Source organism: Sorex araneus, chromosome 6, assembly GCF_027595985.1.
Source record: "Sorex araneus isolate mSorAra2 chromosome 6, mSorAra2.pri, whole genome shotgun sequence".
NCBI classification, from domain to species: Eukaryota; Metazoa; Chordata; class Mammalia; order Eulipotyphla; family Soricidae; genus Sorex; species Sorex araneus.
In genome coordinates, this window is record NC_073307.1 from 58,425,727 (window position 1) to 58,443,977 (window position 18,251).

Here is an 18,251-nt window from a genome sequence, read left to right on the forward strand (position 1 = left end):
CCTGTTCTTCCTGACTGGAGCTGTTGCAGCAGTGACTCATGGGAAAGCCTGCAGGTCCACAGTCACCTCCCTGTGTGTCATCCCAGGCTCCTTCAGGAAGGGAAACCTCCACTGCAACATCTACTCCGTCTTACTAACAAGGAAAGGAAACGTCCATTGCAATGTCTACTACACAAAAATCCACAGCTGCCTGGGCATGGGGCATGGGGCATGGGGCAAGGGGCAAGGGGCAAGGGAGAGCCCTTTCCTCAAGACTTGGCACCCGTGGGGATTGAGTGATAGCACAGCGGGTAGGGCGTTTGCCTTGCACTCGGCCGACCCGAGTTCAATTCCCAGCATCCCATATGGTCCCCTGAGCACCTAAGTGTAGAGCCAGGAGTAACCCCTGTGCATCGCCGGGTATGATCCCCAAAAAAAACACTTGGCGCCCTCGTCACCTGCGCAGGCGTCAGTCCATCCTCACTTCCCTTCCTCTCCCCGCACACATAAGAAGACAGGAAGAGGGTGCAGATGTGCGGTGCCACTTGTCACTTGAGAACATCCAGTTCCTACATGCTGCCCTGCGGAACTGGGGAGCTCGGAAGAAGCAGCAGTCTGTGTCCAGTGCTCCTGGAGTGGCAGGGGGCAGGAATCCTTCCAGACCGGGCCAGGTGCATCAGAACAGACTGATCTCAGTGCTCAGCTGACTCTCTGGTCCCCGCCTATTCCCCTGGGCTTTGTGACAACCTCTCAGGGCCTCCTGCAGCTCAAGGCCAAACCCCTGTTACGCCCCACGGACCTGAGCTCAGCAGACTGGATTCCCAGACCCCTAAACTCCAGAGAACCCTCCAGTGAGCGCGGGGCTCCAGTGTGAGTAAGAGGAGCAGATGTGGGGAGACGCCCCCTCAAGGGTCCCCGCTATTCATGAACTGGACCTTTCCTAGCACAACTGACAGGACTCTACCCCGGCTGCAGGCCAACCACACACACAAGTAGAAGCTCAAGGGGTCGCATTGGGCCTGCCCTTCCCACCCCAATGCGCCGAAATGTCCGCCTGAAAGGAAGAGCTGGCTGAAGGGTCCCCAAACCTGAGAAGAGCAAGCCACAGTGCTGCCCTCGGGGAGCCAGAAGGAAGGTAACGTGAAGAACCCCACATGCGGCCCCAGAGGCCAGACTCTCTTGCCCACTGTTCTTGCCAACAGGACACAGAGCACCCCGGGGCCAGGGCTCCAGGTGAAGTCTGAGGTCCTATTCCAAGATGGCACGCCGCCAGTTGACAAAGCCAGAGAAGCTCTAGGTGGGCCGGGAAGATAGTACAGTGGGGAAGGCACCTGCCTTGCATGCAGCCAGCCTGGGTTCCATCTCTGACATCTCCCAGCATCGCCAAGAGTGATCCCTAAGTGGAGTGTGGAAGTAATCCCTGAGCATCTCCGGGTGTGGTCCCCCAAACCAAAAAAGTATGAATAAATAAAACACACAAGAGGTCTAGGCAATACACAGTGGGTAGGACACTTGCATTGCGTGCAGCTAACCCAGGTTCAATCTCCATCATCCCATGGAGATGCCCGAACCTGCCAGGAGTGATCCCTGAGTGGAGAGCCCTGAGCAATGCCGGGCGTGGCCCGAAAACAAAAACAACCGCCACAAAAAAATCCAAGAAGCAGGAGAGACAACACAGGGTGTGTGGGGGGGGGCGAAGGGGCTGTGGGGAGCATGGCAAGAGACAGCACAGGGGTGAGTAGGGCATTTGCCTGCCTCCTGGTTTAATTCCCAGCACCACATAAGATTGCCACCCACCCTCCCAGCGCTGCCAACAGTGATCCCTGAGGACAGATCCAGGAATCAGCCCCCCGGACTGCCTGCCGGGTTCGGTAACAAAAACCAAATTAAAAAAAAAATTTTTAAATAAACAAAAATTAAACACGAGAGGGCAGCGACTCAAAGGGTCAGCCATCAGACAGGACCGGCTCGGCTCCCGAAGATTTTCTGCTACCTAATGAGAACCTGGGGCGCAGTCATTCCCCTTCCTCCACAGAACCAACAGGTCCCCGGATGCCCTGAGGCCACAGACCTTGGCACAGGAGGCTAGGCCGAGACCCTCCCCTTGGCAGACATGAGCTCCGAGCACTTTTACTTACACGTGTCCAAAAGCAGGACTGGAGAAGCAGCTTCCCAGGGGTGCTAAGTCCCTCTCCACACACCTGGATGGGGTTGGAGGGGGTTCTGTGAATTTCCCAGGGCCCGGGACTGATTCTGCTCCATCCAGGTCTACACCAGCTGCCGTTTGGAACAGGAGGTGGGAGGGGTAAGAAGGGTGCCCTACTTAAGGTACTGGGCAGGGGTCCACCAGGCAGAGGGGCAGGATAAGCACCCCTGGGCAAAGGACCACAGCCGAGCGGAGAGGCGCCCACCTCTCCCAGTCTTATCCTCCTAAACTGGGGCCCAAATGGAAAGATGAAGCGCCCGTAAAAGTCGTCTTCAAAGGCAAGTTGGGGAAGGGGAAATTAAAAAACCCGGACACGCACGAGTTAGCAAGTCCGCTGTCCGGGCCGGCGCTGTGGGCTGGGGCGCATTGGGCAGGCCCCGTCGCTGCCCGGCGGGTCCCCCAACCCCCCGCACCCACGTGGGGGGGGAACAGGAGGGGGGGGTCCCTCATCTGACGCCAGCGATCACGGTCGCCGGCTCCATCCAATTAGGGGAACGACGGCGACGGGACGGGAGGCAACGGCGAACGGGGTGGGCGCCGGGGGCCGCGGCGGAAAGAGCGGACGCGGGGGACCCCGCCGGCCGGCGGACGCCTTCAACAGGTCCCCCGGCCCCCGCACGCGCCTCGAGCCGGGGGCTCCGGGGCAGTGTCGGGCCGGGCGGCCCTCCGGGGCGCCCCGGCCTCCCCCGAACCCGCGCCGGGCACAAAGTTTGTGGGCAGCCGCCGGGGCGCGGGGGCGCGGCGACGGGGGGCGCAACTTGCAGACGCTGGGGGCGGCGGGGGGCGCGCGCCGGGCGCGGGGACACCCACGTGCGGGCCCCGGAGCCGCCGCCCCGGGCCGCGGCGGCCGCGCCGCGCGCCCCCTCCTCCCTCCTCTCCCCCGCCTCCGTGCACCCCCGGGCGCCATCGGCCCGGCCTCTCCCCGGCCCTGCGCCGCTCCCGGCCGCCGGCACGCAGGAGGAGCGTGGAAGGGGAAGGACAGGCGACATGTTGGCGGCGCGGCGCGGGCCTGCGCGCCGGCGTGGGTCCCCCCCCCCGGCGCTCCCCGCGAAAGGCGGACGGGGGGGCGGGTCGGCCGCGGCCGCAGCGAGCGAGCGAGCGACCCACCCACCCCCGCGCCCGCGCCCCCCGCCGCCCCGCGCCCGGGCTCCCGCGGGGCCGCGCGGGACACTCACCCTGCTCCGGGCGCGGCTCCTGCGCTGGGGCCCGGGGCGGGCCGGGGCCGGGGGCTCCTGCGCCCACCGCCCGCCGCTGCTGCGCGCCCCCCGCGGCCGCTCCGCTTCCTCCCGCTCCCGGCTGCTCCTCTCTTCCTCTCCCTTCCTCCCTCTCTCCCTCCCTTTCTCTCCCCCTCTCTCCCTCTCTCTCTCTCCCTCCCTCCCTCTCTCTCTCCCTCCCTCCCTCTCTCTCTCTCTCTCTCTCTCTCTCTCTCTCTCTCTCTCTCTCTCCCCCTCCCTCGCTCTCTCCCTCCCTGGAAGAAGGGAATGAGGCAGGGCTGACGTGGAGAGATGCAAAACAGCTCCTCCTCGCCGAGCTCGCCGGGCTGAGGCCGCGATCAGCCCTTTTATCTCTCTTTTGTTTTCTCACTTCCTTCCACCCCCCAGCACCCCCCTCTGTCAGCCCAAGTTTTCTTTTCTCTTTCTACCGCAGAGAGGATTTTTCTTCCTGCCCTTCTCTCTCGCAGCAACTCTCCGGCCGGCTGGCCGAGGCCCTGTGGGTTGGCTCTCCTTCTCCCCTTCCCTCTTTTTCTTCCTCCTTCCTCCTTTCTTATTTCTCTAAAAGGATTTTGTTTGCTGTGGGAGTTTCGTTTGAGAATCGAGTCACGCCTTTTTTCCTCCTTTTCTTTCTTTCTCTTTTTTTTTTTTCTTCTCTCAGCAGAAAAGGGGAACAAAGATTAACTGAAGCAAACCGGGGAAGAGGGGAAGCGTCGGGAACCTCGCATGGAAAGGGGGGGGCCGCCCATCCTGGCACAAAAGAGCCAGGGCTGCCCCCCCCTTCACGGGAAGCCTGAGCAACCTCCCTAGGAGGACCAGTGGGGGTGGGGCCGCACCCCTGGGACAGAGGTGGACAGGGGTGTCTGCATGGCTGTATTTTCAAAGTGGACAGATGGGCTTGGAACTAACCTCCCAGCAGAGCACTCAGCTGGAACAGCCCCTGAGCTGTAGGCAGAGAGTGGGCCGGCGACCCAGGTGGGGCCAGGGCTTTGGGGAGCGGCTGGCATCACCACCCCCCCCCCCGGCCCCTCAGTGGACTTGCCAGTCCAGGACATGGGCCTGGCCCACCCCTTCTGCCATGCAGGGGATCCCTATGGGTCAGTTATTCACGGGGTGCCAGGGCATGCTCCCGAGGCGGTCCTGTTCGAAGCCTCTCCGAAGAAGTGGGGAGAAGACTGAGGAAAGTTCCCAAAGCAAGTCCACCACGTCCCTCCTTTTCCCAAGCAGGTCCAGGGCACCTGTGGGAGGGAGGCCTGGCCCTGGGGGGAGGGGGCAGCTGCTCTGGCCGGGAGGGAGCCGCAGGGTGCCGGTGAGTTTCCCGGGAACAATGGTCACGGAGGACCAGGTCACGGAGAGGAAGGGCAGCAGCTACCCCCTCCCCTCTTCCTTCCCCTGTTCTTCCTTCCTCCGCGGCCTCTCCTTAGCTCCACCCCTTCTCCTCATCAATTCCTCCCACACATCCCCCGCTCTCCCTCCCGGTGTCTCACTGGAGGGTCCCTTCTCCCCCGGAGGAGCAGATGCTGAGCCCCATTGTCTCTCCCCTCCCCCAGCCCCAGGCTTGGCCTTTGAGCAGGCCCAGACCAGGGCCTTGCCCCACCCTGTAGCCGCCCCTGGGCTGATTCAGCGCCAGCCCCATGGTGGGCCCTGGGATCCCGCTGCCCGCCAGCCAGAGCCCCAGCCCATCGCCCCCTTGTCCTCTTGCTAGCATGGCCTGGGAGCCACCTCTCTGTCATTCCCTGACCCCTCACAGTGCCTGAGCAGTGGCCTCCAAACAAAGCAGAGGCAGTGCAGCCCATTCCATCCTCCCACACTGCCCACTGGCTGGCTGAGAACTCTGCACCAGTCCTGTGCGGAGCTAAGGGCCTTGCCTGCAAACCCCCTCCTTGCTTTTGCCCTGCAGATGAGCAGGGTAAGTGGCAAGACAGCTGGTGAGCACTGTGCCACAGGCAGGGAAGGATGGGGGAAGCACCTCAGGAGTGCTCAGGGCGGATGGCTTCCTGGAGGAGGTGACTTCTAAAAGAGTCCGCATTCATGGGAAGGGACAGGCTGTTCAGAGGCCTCAGGGCAAGAGAGCACATTCTTACAGATTCCTGGAACTGCCTGAGGGATCTGCTGGAGGCGAGTAGAGGGGGGAGGGGGGAGGGTGGTGTCAGGCACAGAGGGAGGAGGGGCATGGGGGACAGTGGGGAGGGAGGTGGTGGTCAGAAGAGGGAGATGTTCTTGGGAGCCACCTGGGGTCAGTGTCAGTGTGGGGACAGCCTTTGGCTGTTTCATTGTTTCTAGATATAGCATCTAGAAACTGTGGGGCTCCCAGCATCCTGGGCTTGAGGCCCCCCAGACGTGCCACTTGCCCATGGCGAGCTACCTCCTCTGGTTTCCCATCTGGAAGATAGGAGGAAGAGCCACACCACACACCCTGGACAGAGCCAAGGGGCTCCCGGAAGTGCCAAGGAGGTGCCCAGACAGCCTGCCTGTAGCAGGGAGCGGCGACTCAAAGGGCAGTGACTCACCATGCCAGGAAGCTTTCCTGTGGCCGGTGCTGGGGACGCCTCCACCTGATGGAGATGGCCCAGGCAGGAGCAGGAGCGGCAGGTGGAAGGCCCGGCCTCAGCGCGGAGCAGGACTCTGCCTGAGGAACAAACAGGAGTCAGGGCGGGGATCTGGGTTCGAAACGTGGTATCCCATAGAGTCCCCCAAGCACTGCCAAGAGGTGAACCTTGACCCTGCTGGGACTAAAAGCCCTGAGCACTGTCAGTGTGGCCCCAAAACAAAAAGAGTGGGACTAAGCCTCTCCAAGCAGCAGGCACCTGCCTAGATAATCTTCGTCCCAGGACGAGGGCTGGACAGCAAAGGAGGAGGGCAGGGGCAGCCAGGCTGGAGCCAGGGTGAAATCTCTAAACCTCTGGCACTCTGCTTGGGCTCCTCATCCTCTTGCAACCTGCAGACAAACTTAGTACCAAGTACCCCGGATCCAGCCCGACCCAGAGCTCTGGTTCTCACATGGACACACTGCCAACTTCAGCTGCGCCTGTGACTCACGGTCACTACTGAAGTTCACTGAGAACCAGCGAGGCCCTGTGTTTCCGTTTACAAACTTGGGCCATTTATCACCACATGTCTAGAATGTAAATGCACACACAGAAGCTCTGCAGGCCAGAGCTGCTCGAGAAATGAGTGGCTGTGTAAGCAGTTCCACTACAAAATGAAGAAAATGACAAAGCTCTAGGCCTCCGGATGCACCCAGAGAGGCCTATGTCCCTGACCTCCTTTCCTGCCCCCAACTCTCACGGCCCCCCTTCACCAAGCAGCATATTCTAGGGGCTGGGTGTAAGTCTCTGGCTAAACCAACTGTTGGGCTGGCTTTTAGTTTTCAATTCTGTGGAACATGGTGATAAACTTATTAACAGTCACCAATGTGCCAGGCAGACTGGGCCACAGAAAAGCTGTAACGTTCCCAAGGTCACAGCTACAGCCACGAGCAGGAATCGGCTGCCAGCTTCCAGCTGGGGGCTCTTCTCAGCACCTGTTTCCCCCTCTAGGGAACCGGACTCCTGCTTGGACCCCATTTTATCTTTCTCCCTCCAGATTGCTGTGCAGGGAGAAGCCGCCAGGCAGGCGACCCGGCCCTGTCCAGTTCCCACAGCAGGCTGGACTTTACACAGAGCAGAGCCATGCCAGAGGGAGGTGGCGGCAGGCCGGCAGGCGCCACCTTTAGCTGGTCCCCTGGCCTGTCCAGGCCCAGGAAGGAGCCTCCAGATCCACAGGAAAGGAGCTGGGCTGCTCTGACGCAGAAGCCGTAAACGGAAACCTCCCCTGGGCATTTCAGAAGCGCCACAGTTGCCCCCTAGAGCCGAGATGGGGAGGAGGTTTGTTATGATAAGGTTTATTAATCCTGGTGATCTCCCGGAGGGAGGACCACTCAGACTGCAGACCTCCTAAAGCCTTCCTATCCATCACAGAGAACCGAGGAATAAGGATCAACCGAGGGAAGGGCACGAAACACCTCTCCAGCTTGCACTTGACACAGGAATAACTCAGCAGGTGCTTGGTAAAATCTTCCTTTCACTGGCAGGCCAAAAAAACGTTTTCAAGATCAATGCCTCCCAATACTTGCTATTAGTGTGTTTGCTATTACTGTGGATACTGAACCACCTTCCGGAGAAGGAACAGGACCCCAAGGTCAAACACAGATGGGGCTGCAGAAAGCATAATGAAACCAAGGGCTCCACCAGAAGGTGGGAAACCAGGGAGATGTGCAGCAGCACCTCCAAACCTTCAGGGGAAGTAATTTCTCCATATCCAGGGCTTCAGGGACACCTGGAGAGAGCAAGAGTCTGCATGGACACATGGGGTAAACACCTGACATCAGCAAAGAAAGTTTCTGAGAGTATGATGAGGTGCATCCAATCGCCCGCTTTACACCCACCCCCACCATTTCCAGAGGGGTGCATTTGCGTGGCTTCACCCCACAGAGGCTCAGATCAATGAACCATGTGCCTTTATTTGCATAAATAGCAGGATAAAAATGAGCCAAAAGAAATACAGGCAACTTCCAGTTTCACTCAAATCATAAGTAAATACCAGGATTGCCAAGGAGGCTGGAGTAGCACGTTTGCATGCAGGTTGCTTTGCTCCCCCACACTGTGGGGTCCCCTAAGCACTGCCAGGACAAGCTCAGAGCAAATCAAAACAGGGCTGGGGAGACAGCACATTGAGGAGGCACTAGCCTTGCACATGGCTGACCTGGGTTTGATCCCTGGCACCTGTGTGATCTCCCTGAGCACCACCAGGAGTGATCTCTGAGTGCAGACGCAGGAGTAATCCCTGAGCATAGCCCAGAAACAAACAAGAAACAAAACAAAACCCTAAAAATGAAAAAGAAGAAAGGGAATAACAAATATATGATCAATGTCATAAAAATGTTTAAAAGGTCAGAGGGGCAGGAGCACAGCGGGTATAGTGTTTACCTTGCACACGGCCGACCCGGGTTCGATTCCCAGCATCCCATATGGTCCCCTGAGCACTGCCAGGGGTAATTCCTGAGTGCAGAGCCAGGAGTAACCCCTGTGCATTGCCAGGCGTGACCCAAAAAGAAAAAGAAAAGAAGGGTCAGAGAGAGAGTACAGTGGGGGTAAGGTGCTTGCCTTGCACATGGCCACCCTGGGTTTGATTCCTGACATCCTATATGTTACCCCAAGCACCACCAGGAGTGATGAGTGAAGAGCCAGAGCAGTAATAACAAAGAAAAAAAAGAAGCAGCAGCAGCAATGGCATGCTAAGTCATATTCTATAAATATGGAGAATTGAAGTTTGGAAGAATATGAGCTGAAATGTTTCTGATACACTGAATTAGATTCAGAATTTCAACTGCATTGAACTTGAGAGAGAGAGACATTTTAGGAGGACTTTCCCAAATAATGGTCAGGGGCCTGGGGCCACTAACAGCAATACCAGCCATCTGGGCCAGTTAGAAGGAAATATGAGCAAGTTCAAGAGCAGAGCACTTGCTTTACATTTGTGTGAGCCCTGGGTTCAAACCTAGCCCCGTGAGAAATAAGGCTTGTTTTTAAGTTACTTGCTTGTTGGAATCACAATTAACCTTGTATTTCCCTCCCTGCCTTGTTATATTGACCAAGTCTCTAGAACAACATTCTACTGGCTCAGGAGCTCTGAGATTCCCTTGGACACCAGTCACTGGTGACAGGACTCAGGCCCTCAGGAAGCTCCCAAGGAGCAGGAGACAGGCCAAGCAAACAGGAAGTTACTGTTCAACTCAATACTTCTCCTCCCCTAGAAACGTGTGAAGACCTGGCAGGAAAAAGGAACTGGAGTTCTGGCTGCTCTAGGTCAACCTGCTATTGTGAAAATGTGTTGTGCAAAGAGAGGGAAGGCGCTTTCTGTGGAGGGAGCGAGAGAGGCTGGAGGTGGACCAGAGAAGGCCTGAAGTGGAGCCCCGAGAATCCCTCGGGACCGTGAGTGCCTGGTGCTGCTTTCCAAGCAGGGCCTCCACCCGCGTTTCTGTCCACAGAACAGATGAGTGAGTAAGCATGCAATGGCAGGGATCACGCTCATGAATTTCCTTTAAGGCATTAATTAAACATGTTGTCTGGAAAAAGAAAGACTCCATTGTGCAGCCATGATGATGAACAAGACAGAAGGGGAATTTATCGTCTTCACCCAGGCAGCACCAAGGCGTGCAGTGTGTGTGCGTGTGTGTGTGTGTGTGTGTGTGTGTGTGTGTGTGTGTGTGTGTGTGTGTATGTGTGTGCGAGCGTGACTACTGCACTTTACTGTTTGCCTAGAAACTGGGGCTGGAGCATCATGTGCAGAAGGCTCAAGTGCGAGCTCCAGTGCCGCATGGTCCACCAGTATCATTACCCCAGAGTACTGAGCCAGAAGTAGCCCATGACCCAAAAAGAATGAGAGAGGAGGAGAAGGGGAGAGGAGGGGAGGGGGGAGGACAGGAGAGGTAAGAGAAGGCCCATACACTGTGTGGACAGTGAGATCTCTTCAAGGGAGAAACAGGCTCTGGCCGTCAGCATCAGGCCAGGTGGCAATGTGAGCCGGAATCCCCTTTGGACCCCTCCTTTGACATTCACTCTTCACTTTCTCAGCAAACACTTATGGAGACCCCCACAGTGTGGCTGTTCCCCTGAGGGTCTCCTAGGGAACAGAGGTAAGGCGAGCACTTTAAAACTGGCCCAGTTCTCCCTGGGAAGAAGAGATGCTATTGATTTGTCTGTTTTTTGGTTTGGGGCCACACCTGGCCATGCTCAGGGCTTACTCCCAGTTCTGCACTCAGGAATTAATTACTCCTGGTGGTGCTCAGGGGGCTATGTGGGATGCTGGGGAATGAACCGAATGCTTCATGCAAGGGAAGCACCCTCCCCGTTGTCCTATCTCTCCAACCCCAAAACTGAATCTTCACCCCGAACCACGTATAGACAGCCCAGAGTCCAGTGTGGCAGCTGTGAAAGGTGGTTAGCTCGGGAGACTGGGGCCCTCCAGAAAGAGATGAGTGCCCTTACCAGCGAGAGCTGCCTGGACCAGGGATGTGCTCTGTGGGAGAGCTCAAACATCATGGGTCCCTGGCACTGTGGGGGTGTGGTGGGAGGATAAACTAAAGTGGAAGACCCCGGAGAGCTTGCATATGCTTCTTCCACATGAGATCACAGCCAGAAGCCATTACTAGAGCCAAACTGGTCGTCCTTCTCGTGTGGGTGGGCCTGGATCACATGAAGGCTGGAACAGAAAAGGCCCAGGGGAGGGGCCTGGAGAGAGTACAGCAGGTGGGGCAATAGCCTTGCACCTGGCTGACCGGTTCTAGCCCCCACATCCCATATGGTCCCCCAAGCACTACCAGGAGTGATTCCTGAGTGCAGGGCCAGGAGTAACCCCTGAGCATTGCCAGGTGTAGCCCTAAAACCATAAAAAAAAAAAAGTTCAGAGGAAGCAGCTTCCCTGCTAAGCAGGAACACTGGTCTTTGGCCCCAGACTGGGAGTGACACACCCTTGGCCTCTGGGTGTCCAGCCTCCAACTAACACCTTTGGGACTTCTTAACCTCCTTGATTATGATTCAATTACGGAGTGGAGGAAATATATAATTATGAAAAATAAATGAAAAAGGAATGGGGTCTTAAGAGAAAAGTGGGAACTAGTCCAAGGATGAGATTCTAAGCAGCAGAACAGATTTTAGGAAGTTACTTGACTTCCCAGTCTTGGCTTCCTGCTGTCAGGGATCATGCTTCGGGCTGAATCACACAAGCTGTGTGCAAGGGAGAGCAAGAGCTGGGCCCAGGAACTGAAACCAGTTGCCCCTGTGACCGGCTGTGTGGCCCTTCCTCTCCCAAGCACTGACTTCCTATTCACACTTGACTCTTTGCCCCACTTCCTGGAAATGGAGTCATGGCTGGGTTGGGCTGTCAGTTACTCTAGGATCCAAAAAGGAATTTTATTTATTGTTTGTTTTTTGTTTTTGGGGTCATATCCAGTTTTGTTCAGCGGTTACTCCTGACTCTGTTCTCGGGCATTATCCCCGGCAGTGCTCAGAGGACTATATGGGATGGCGGGGATCAAACCCAGGTTGGCCACATGTAAGGCCAGCAGTGCCCCACCCACTGTCCTATCTTCTCTCTGGCCCCTTTTATATATATATATTTTGTTTGTTTGTTTGTTTTTCTGGGCCACACCCAGCAATACTCAGGGGTTACTGCTGGCTCTTCACTCAAGAATCACTACTTGTGGTTCTCAGGGTACCATATGGGGTGCCTGGGATTGAACCCAGGTTGACCATATTCAAAGTCAAGCACCTTACCCATTGTACTATCACTACGGGCCCCCAACAAACAATTTGAAAAGATGAACCATATTTCCCAGAAAAAAGGAAGTCATTCCATGGGGCTAGTCCAGGGGGTAAGATGCTTGCCTTGCACACAGGTCACCAGGGTTCTATCCCTGGCATCTCATATGGTCCCTCACACACCGTCAAGAGTGACCCTTGAGTGCAGAGCCAGAAGTAAGTCCTAAGCATAACCAGGTATGGCTCAAAACAAAAAAGAAAGAAATCGAGGAGAAAGAAAGAAAGGGGGGAGGCAGGGAAAGAGGGAGGGAGGGAGAGAAGGAAGGAGGAAGGAAAGAAGGGAGGGAGGGAGGAGGAGGGAGAGAAGGAAGGAGGAAGGAAAGAAGGGAGGGAGGGAGAAATCTATCCAGGGTCTGGAGGTAGCTCAAAGCAGGAGAGAGGGGCTGGAGCGATAGCATAGCGGGTAGGCCTTTTACCTTGCACGTGGCCGACCCGGGTTTGATTCCCAGCATCCCATATGGTCCCCCGAGCACCACCAGGAGTGATTCCTGAGTGCAGAGCCAGGAGTGAACCCTGAGCATTGCCAGGTATGACCCAAAAAGCAAAAAAAAAAAAAGCAGGAGAGAGCCGGTCTCAGCCATTTAAGGTCAAGCCCCATGGGTCACAAGCACTACTGGGTCACAGAGCATTACCACCAGGCTGCACGCTGTCCCTCTCTCCGAGCACCCTCTTCTGGGATTTGAACCACACTGGGTAGTGCTCAGGGGCTACTCCTGGCTCAGTGCTCTGGGGTCACTCCCAGCACTGCTGAGAGGAATTCTGGGGATGAAATCAGGTTCCTGCATCCAAAGCACCCACTTCAGGGCCCAGAGAAAGTTCTAAGGGCTGAGCACATGCTTTGCATGCAGCCCAGGTTCTAATCCCAGCTCCTCTCGATCCCAAGCGCCCCTCACCACCTGCCCTTAACCCAGTCTCTGCACCAAGGACCAGAATGGCACTTGGCTCCGTGGGCTTAGGGAGGACCCATGAAGGCACAGGCGAGCAGAGCTGGGGCACAGACAGGGCGTTGTTCCCCAGAGGCCCGGCCCTCCTGCATTTCAGCATGTATGTCACGAGCCTGAGGCCATCTCCACCTGCGTGGTGGTTTCTTTACTCACCACTTGTCCAAAACAAAGCAATTCATCCGCTCTCCAGTCAGTGTGCCAAACCGTCCTCCCCCGCCCTGGGCTCCCGTCAATGGGGCCACTGTCCAAGAGGCGACCAACCAGAAACCTGGCACGGCATTCCCACCCCCACCCCGCCACCCTGGAAGCGCACTGACATTGATTCCACCATGGAAACATCTCTCAGGTATTCCTCAGCCTTCCACTCCCACGGACTGCCTGCGGGCCAGAGCTCCCCACTGGATACTGGCATTGATGGACACCTGATCAAGTTCCGAGGTGCACTGCTGAAAACCAGCTGGTGGATCTGACCCTTGACACCTACCACAATAAGTCTAATTCTAGGGGCTGGGGTGACATGACAGTTGGGAGGGTATTGGCCTTGTGCGCTGCCGCTCGGGTCCAATCCCCTGTGTCCAATAGGATCCCCTGAGTGCAGTCAGCAGTAACTCCTGAGCATCGCTGAGTGTGGCCCCACAACAACAGAAAAGTTTTAAGTCTAGTTCTATCCTTCACCATACAGTTGACCACTATTCCCTGATTTACTATTCAATAACATTCTCAATCTTTTGAGGGGGCATACCAGATGGTGCTGGGGTGGGGGCATTCTAGGAGGTTCAGGGAGTGGGGGAAACACCATGAGGCACCAGGGATCAAATCCAGGGCTCCCACATCAAAATGGGCTCTATAGGATTGGAGAGATAGCACAGCGAGTAGGGCGTTTGCCTTATATGCGGCTGACCTGGGTTCGATTCCCAGCATCCCATATGGTCCCCTGAGCACTGTCAGGGGTAATTCCTGAGTGCAGAGCCAGGAGTAAGCCCTGAGCATCACCGGGTGTGACCCAAAAAGCAAAAAAGAAAAAAAAAAAAGGGCTCTCTTCCTTGGTTTTACTCCTGGCAGGCTCGAGGGACCATATGGGATGTCAGGGACTGAACCTAGGTCGCCATGTGCAAGGCAAGTACCCTACCACCTCTCCCCAGAGCTCCCAATAATATTACTCCTGGTGATTCTCAGGGGACCATATGGGATGCTGGGGATTGAACCCAGGTCTGTCTCATGCAAGGAAAGCACCTTCCTCGCTGCCCTCATGCTCTTTTAAAAATATTCTTTAAGGTTGATTGTCAGCAACGTGTAAATGTTCCTTTTTGGCAGGTCTTCCCGTGGGGGGAAACTCCAAACAATAGTACTAAGTTTTTTGTTGAAGGGTAAAAGATTGTAGCGATAGAATTTTAGGCAGAATTTTCCCTGGACTTTATATAGAAACCCAAAACTGCGCGGCCGCGGCAGCCTAATGTCATCTAATCATCAGCAATATGAAATGGTTCCTTTGTAATGGGTTGAACTTTGGGGGGACCATAATAGGGTTAAAGTTTGTAGCGACGTGTAATTTCTGGCTGTACTTTCCCTGGACTTTATACAGAAATTCAAAGCCGCGAGGCCGCTGCCATGGCCGCGCAACCTATTGTCATTTAATCATCACCAATATGAAATGGTTCCCTTTTAACGGGTCGGACTTTGGTGGGAGATCCTAACAAGAATAGTAAGTCTTTTGCTGAAATATTGAAGGCTACCAAAGTGGTAGCCATCTCTATAGACTGCACTAAGCCATATCCCCACGCCGGCTGAGAAGAAATATCCTTCTTTCTCGGGAAGAAACGCGGCGTGGCGTTAACCATAGTATGATGTCCATTAAGCCGACACGGACCTGGTGGCATGGGAATGGGATACAAGGGAATAAATTATTATGTACTTGGAACAGCGGGACGCTGGTGGAATCTCGAGCCGGGGCCGATACCAGCGTATTACTTTTGGTTCCAGAAACTGCTTGCAGACATTCTACCAGACTATCAACTAAGCCAGAGCCCCACGCTGGCTGATGACGGGAAATAACCATCTTTTTTGGTTTGTTTTCCCTTTGTCAGGCAGCGTGGTGATTACTAAACAGGCGTGATCTCGGTGGCGCGGGACGAGGGGGGAAAAAAATAGAAAAGTTATGTAACAAACAGCGGGACTTAATATCTCTACATTCTCAGCAATGGAGAGCCATCAAATGCTTCCTTGACAGTGGGACTATTTTTTCTTTTTTGGGGGAAACCCTAGCAACAATAGTGAGTTATGTGTTGAAACATGGACTGTAACCAAGATAAAGCGTAAACGAAGTGAAACTTATCACTTACAAGGGCGGGGGCTGGGGGGGTTGGGAGGGGGCGGGAGGTATAATGGGGTGGTTGGTGATGGAATATGGGCACGGGTGAAGGGAAGGGTGTTTGAGTATTGTATAACTGACATAATCCTGAGAACTATGTAACCCTCCACATGGTGATTCAATAAAATTTAAATTTAAAAAAAATATATTCTTTAAGGGGGGCTGGAGTGATAGCATAGCGGGTAGGGCGTTTGCCTTGCACGCGGCCGACCCGGGTTCAAATCCCAGCATCCCATATGGTCCCCTGAGCACCACCAGGAGTAATTACTGAGTGCAGAGCCAGGAGTAACCCCTGTGCATCGCCAGATGTGACCCAAAAACCAAATAAATAAATAAATAAATAAATAAATAAATAAATAAATAAATAAAAATATTCTTTAAGTAAAGATTTCACAGAGGTTAAGGCACTTGCCTTGCACGTGCTGAAGTAGTGACAAAGGTTAGAATTATGGCACCGCATCGGGGTCTTCCAGCATGCCACAGGTGGCCCCTGAGCACAGAATCAGGAGTAAGCCCCAAGCACTCCTGGGTGTGGCTCAGAAACAGAAAACAAAACCAAATCCTCTTGGTACCAGGTCGAGCACCTGCCTGGCATTTGTGAAACTCTGGACCTAACTTCCAGCAGCCCAACAGCAAACAAGCAATATCTCTTAGTGACTTAAAGCTCTGAATGGCCTCCCAGTGCCTCAGGGAAAAAAAAAATCAGAAGAAATGGCATCCCTCTCTGAACCCCTTTAGGTAGACACCCTTGCTTCCAGCTGTTGGGAGGGGGGTGAGCGTCACATTTAACAAGGTGACTTCCTGAGTCAAAGTCCTCATCTGCTACTTTATCTCCCTCCTTGAGGTCCTAGAGTGGATGAAGTCAATCCAGTCCCACTGAGTGAAGTTTAGGAGAACAGCCTGGTATGCAGCATGCGCCTGAGGCGGTGCCTGTGGCCTCTAACCACTGTGCTGAATCCCTAAGGACACTGTGCAAGCTGAGGGGAGCCTGGGGCCTCCTGCTGACCCCTGCCTGATCCCAGGACCTCTTGTCTTTCCCCTTGCCTGGGTGCTGTGCACCCGTGGTGCTCTGCTCTCCCATTAGATTCTGTCTGTAGGCCAAGAAATCCCAGACTCGTGTGTTCCCTGCATGCAGGTGAAAAGGGGGGGTTGAGAAGAGTGCCCTCAGGATGCTACCCAAGCCAGGAAAAGCAGTCCCAAGCTAAGGAACCCTGCTGTCTGCTGTGCCAAGAGGTCAGCTGGCTTCAGCAGCAGTAGCAGCCCCTATGGCGGGCTGGTTCACTTTGCTTTCTAGCTGTCACTGGGAGTATCCAAGTGTGAGCATGGGATTAAGCATTAAACAGAAAAAATTTTAGGCCAGCTGGAAACTTCCCAGCGCCCTCCTCCTCTCCCATCTCCCCACGTGGGAGAATACAGGCTGAGCTCAAAATCTATTTACCAGTGAACTCTGGGACCCATCAGGAGTAATTCAGTGCAGCTCTCCGCCTCATGCACTGTTGCTGAATTTGTTACCCTAAGTGGTACCTTTTACCTTTGTCTTTCTGATACCTAATATCCTGTCTTCCATCCTGCATCCCAATATTTTTTGTTATTTTGGGGCCACATCCCCGGTGTTCAGGGCTCACTGCTGGCTCTGTGCTCAGGGCTCACTCCTAACATACTTGGGGGACCATATGGGATGTCAGGGATTGAACCTAGGTGGGCGGCGTGCAACCTAGGTAAATGCGTGCGAACATCCTACCAGCTGTACTATCTCTCCAGTGCCGATATTGTTTTTTCATTTGTTTTGGTGGCCAGACCTGGTGGTGATCAAGGCTAACTCCTGGCGCTGTGCTCGCTCCTGGGGTGTTAGGGGCCATTTGTAGTCGCAGGGATCTAACCTGGGTTGACCAGAAACAAGGCAAGCACCCTCCCACTGTACTGTCTCTCTGGCCTACCAATACTGTTTTCGGGGCATGATCCCTCTGTGTCTCTATGTCCAGGCCACTGGAAGTGGACTTGCCCCCACCCTAAGAATGACAGGCATGCAGGCCAACCAATCACTTGCCTAGCCAAGTGAGACCAGCCAGAGCCCGTGCAAGGCAGGAGCTAAGCCATCGACGGGGCTATGAGCTCCCTCTTCCAGAGAGGCAGTCAGCTGGGAGCCATGGCCACCAACCCGTGCCACAGGCTTAAAGCCCAGAGGGAGGAGACCAGAGGCTGCAGTCACCCTTTGATCGAGCTGCACCTGACTGGGCAACCACCCCACCCTCAGCTGAGTCAACAGATCCTGCTTGGCTTAGTAAACCAGTCTGGGCGCCCTAGAAAAGCCGAGCGCCCACGGGCTCTCTCCCGCCAGCTTCACTCGCTGGGCCTCCCTGTCCACAGGGGATAGAGACAGCCCACTCCCCGCCTCTCCTCGCAGCGCACACGCACACATCTCTGCCGGGGAAGGAGCTGTTTCTAAACACTGTGCGCGCCAGTCTCCTCTGCACCTCAAATAGGCGAGCTGCATATGTTCCCAGGGTTCCAGCCGACACGCTAGCTGTTTTCTGGCGCCCATCCTGAAACCCAAAGCAGCTCCCCCCACGGGAAAGGCAGCTAGCCTTGGACAGGAGCAGGGCGGCGGGGGAGCTTGTGAGTCTCCCTACTGGGCAAACCTACCAGACTTGCCTTTCCAGGCGTCCCTGGATGTCAGCAAACTCAGGCTGTGCTGGCCAGAACAGCAAAATCCACGGCAAGGTGGGTAGAGGCAAAAGGACTCGGAGGTGAGGCGGGATCAGGGTTCAAAGACTCCTCTCACCTCTGCTGGCTGTGCAGCGGTGGCATGTCTCCAAGTCCTCTGTGCGTCAGGGACCTCTCCCTACTAAGTCACAAGGTGAGGGAATGACATAGAGGGTGCAGTACTATGCTCAGAGCACACAGCCACTCATGGGGGAAGGACCGATGATCCTTGTCATTAGGCATCCAGCCTGGATCGCTGAAGCATCCTGCTCTCTGAGAGACCGTGGGCTGGAGAGGGCAGAGGCCTCCCCACCCTCAAAACCCCGGGGTGAAGGCCTAGGAACACGGCCTTGAGTCACAAGATCCGTTGAGGGAGACTTCCCTTCAGGTCTGGCTCTGTCCGGTCTCCATCACAGACCTAGCAAACGTTCTGGGGGCCTCTAATGCTATCTATAAAGTGGGCAGATAGAACCAGAGAGA

At 55.4% G+C, this 18,251-nt stretch overlaps 2 protein-coding genes across 7 annotated transcripts in view; one reads left to right on the forward strand and one right to left on the reverse strand.

The window, feature by feature from the left end:
* Positions 1–3,545, reverse strand: part of ZNF710 (zinc finger protein 710) — a 39,735-nt gene extending 36,190 nt beyond the window's left edge. For 2 of the 6 annotated variants that reach the window (XM_055144010.1, XM_055144009.1), the window contains exons 1-2: positions 3,361–3,545; positions 2,118–2,180 (exon numbers count right to left, since the gene is read on the reverse strand). The gene's annotated coding sequence lies outside the window, so the exon portion shown is untranslated. Of the gene's footprint in view, positions 1–2,117; positions 2,257–3,360 lie in introns of all 6 variants that reach the window. The other 4 variants (XM_055144012.1, XM_055144011.1, XM_055144007.1 and 1 more) reach the window with 2 other exon arrangements.
* The window catches only part of ARPIN (actin related protein 2/3 complex inhibitor), a 61,727-nt gene that overhangs the window by 22,280 nt on the left and 21,196 nt on the right, over positions 1–18,251 (forward strand). The window lies entirely within an intron of this gene.